Below are 3,090 nucleotides of genomic sequence, written 5' to 3'. Positions count from 1 at the left end.
CCTCTTGCTAAACTTCCACTCCACATACTCTGTTTGACATGTGCCTCTTGCTAAACTTGCACTTCAAATACTCTGTTTGACTTCTACTTAGACCAAAACTATGTGGTTCCAATGTTTGTTTGCACTAAAATACTTCATAGACTTCACTCTCGGCTAAAACCCTAGTTTGACTATCTGCTTAAACTCCACTCTGCAAATTATGGGTGGGGCCAGATGTTCTTTTGGTAAGGACCAACCCATAATCATATCATGTCCGTATATTCTGATCTAATGGTGGTTCCTTCAAAATGGAACAAAGTCTAGGGGTCTATACATTTTTACTTTTAAGTACAAGTCTAAACTATGTTTCCAACACAAAATCATCCAACAATTTATAAGGTAGTTTTACATATAAAGTAAATAAGGCTTCACACAAAACTTAATTTAATGTTCAAATGCATAATTAAGCATGTGAATAAAGTCTTACAGTTTCTTTTGCAGCAGACATTGCAAGAAAACCAGCACCCATCTCCACCTCTTGCAAAACCGACCACAACAATGCCAACGTCTGATACAACAGACCCCAACCACGACAAATCAAAATTCTGACATTGTGTCTTCTTGTATAAGTTCCTTTGAGGCCAGCTCTGTTCTTATTATGTTGACAACAGGGCCTGGGGATGCAATATTCCATCCGTGTATGCAGCCATGAGTTGCAAAGCTATACACAGAACCGTTACCAACAACCAATTTAACTGTCGAAAGTTAGAGTATTTTAAAACTATAATGTAACATGGGAATAATTGCTTTTTGAAAGATGGAAAAAAGGTTCTTCATATGGTTTAAGGTAAAGACAACGATGCTATAGTCACAGTTGTTTTCCAACTCTATTTTATTATATTGCAACCCACATTTTGGATCAATAATTTATCTCGTAATTAAACTTCGGGTCATTCAATCATACTATCTCAAATTTTCAAATTCATTTCATATGAATAAAATATTCATATTAAAGAACACATTTATGGTTAAGTATCTATCTCATAATTAAACTTTGGATCATCCACAAATATTATCTCAATTTCATATCAATAAAAAAAACTCATATTCAAGGTCACATTTAAGGTCAAGAATCTATCTCGTAATTAAATTTCAAGTCATCCAAAAATATTATCTCAATTTATTTTCATACAGATAAAAAAAAAGCATATTGCAAGTTACATTTTGGGTCAAGAGTTCATCTTGTAATTAAGTTTCGGGTCTTCTAATCATACTATCACAATTTCATTCCAAATGAATAAAAAATTCATATTGCAAGCTACATTTTGGGTCAAGAATTATTTTGTGTTTAAATTCCAAATAATCCAATCATACTATCTTGAATTCTCAATCTCTTTTCATATGAATAAAAAATTCATATTGAAGGTCACATTTACGGTAAAAAAATATTGTGGCAATTTCATATGAATAAAAAATTCATATTTCAAACCACATTGAGTCAAGAATTCGTCTACTAAACATACTACCTCAAATTCAGTTCATATAAATAAAAAATTCATATTGAAGGCCACATCTAAGTCAAGAATCTATCTCATATTTAAATTTGAGATCGCGACATATTGCAAACTTTCAATTTTTATTAACCTTCTCTGTCAAGAATAATCAAGAATCATCAAGATTATACATTTTTGGATAATCAATTATAATGTGTTAATGTTGCAAACAAAAACCTACCCCAATACATTTGTGTCAGACAGAGAGAGAGTTTGCTTCAACAGATCATAAACCAAAGGATAATGCGTTGAAAATGAAATAGAGAGAGATTTATATCTTTTTTTTTTCCGAATGACGCAAATCATGAACAGCATAAACTTCATTCCAAATAACAAAGTATGTGACTTCGTTGCCATCTTTTTACGGCACCAATTCAAATCAGAATTCTAGGGTTCGAATGACCAAGATTCAAAGGGATCGGGCGTTCATGGTTGAATTTCAAGAACAGGAACGGGAACGGAAAGCTTTATATTTTATTTTGTATCATCAACTCTCTCTGTCTTGTGACTATTCGATCAACTCTTTTTTTCGCACCAATTCAAATCAAGATTTCTAGGGTTTGAATTTCAAGAACATCGTTACCATTACCGTCAATGTCGCAACGAATAAGAAGAACAAAAATTGGCTCAAAACATCAACACCAAACACGAAGATGATACCGGTCAAATTAATTCAGAAGATTGAAGATTGATAGGGAGAAAAAGAAAAATCGAATTAAAGCGGTTAGGGTTCAGATCACACACCTCTGTTTTTTCTTTTTCTGGGTCAATAACCTTTCTCTTAGCTATTGTGTTTTGCCAAGTCTTTAAAAACAAAGGTTGTTTATCAACAGTACAACATTTCTACCGATCTGAGGTTCACAGGAACTCGGGAGTTAATGTCATGTCGAACTCAAGAGCAGGTCGAAGATTATCTTAGTAAGTTGTGTTATTTTAGCCTTTGTGTGTCTTCATATGTTGTTGTTCTCATTTTGTCATTTTTTGGTTTCAAGAAGGATGGCCACTTTGGAAATGTGATAGCTTTGGAAGCAAATAAGTGAAGGAGGAACAAGGGGACAACTTAATAGAATGAAAATATAGAGTTCAAGAATGAAATTGGAAAATACCTGTCATTGTTGGATTGAATTGTTGAAAATCGGTGTGAAGTGGTAGTGTGTCTGGAAGAAGAAGACCTAATCGCCCAAACACGCCCCTTTTTCGTTTCTGTGTATATTCATCAATTGCCGAATCACGCTTTAATTTATTTTATCTTTTTTGGGTACAATTATTTAGTTTTTTTAACTATTTTTTATAATATACATTAATAATTATTTTTCTCCATAAAAAATACAACAACAAATAATAATAATAATAATAATTTTGTTTTTTCTGATATTCTGATATTATGATCTGATAATGGTACATATGATGCTATGAAAATATATCTGTTGTTAATATTATATCTTGAAATGCTCAACTCAAGTTAAAATTGTATGCTTGTCACTTATGCAAAAAGGGGGAGATTGTTGGACTTTAGTCCTCTTAATCCTAATTTTGACATAATTAACAAACATACAAT

The 3,090-nt window shown here is 32.1% G+C and overlaps 1 long non-coding RNA gene across 3 annotated transcripts; it reads right to left on the bottom strand.

Moving 5' to 3' along the window:
• Positions 1-288: 288 nt before the first annotated feature.
• LOC140919554 (uncharacterized) lies at positions 289-2,837 on the bottom strand. Of its 3 annotated transcripts, none has more exons than XR_012162216.1 (2): positions 1,714-2,837; positions 289-734 (listed from the first exon to the last, which is right to left on the bottom strand). It is a non-coding gene; the product is annotated as an uncharacterized lncRNA (long non-coding RNA). The 3 variants fall into 3 exon arrangements; XR_012162217.1 differs by having other exon boundaries at positions 289-700; XR_012162218.1 differs by having other exon boundaries at positions 289-700; positions 2,639-2,837.
• Positions 2,838-3,090: the final 253 nt, after the last annotated feature.

The sequence above is a fragment of the Cicer arietinum genome, chromosome 3 (assembly GCF_000331145.2).
Source record: "Cicer arietinum cultivar CDC Frontier isolate Library 1 chromosome 3, Cicar.CDCFrontier_v2.0, whole genome shotgun sequence".
NCBI classification, from domain to species: domain Eukaryota; kingdom Viridiplantae; phylum Streptophyta; class Magnoliopsida; order Fabales; family Fabaceae; genus Cicer; species Cicer arietinum.
Note: the sequence above shows the minus strand (reverse complement) of the source record. Positions and strands in the feature narration are given on the sequence as shown.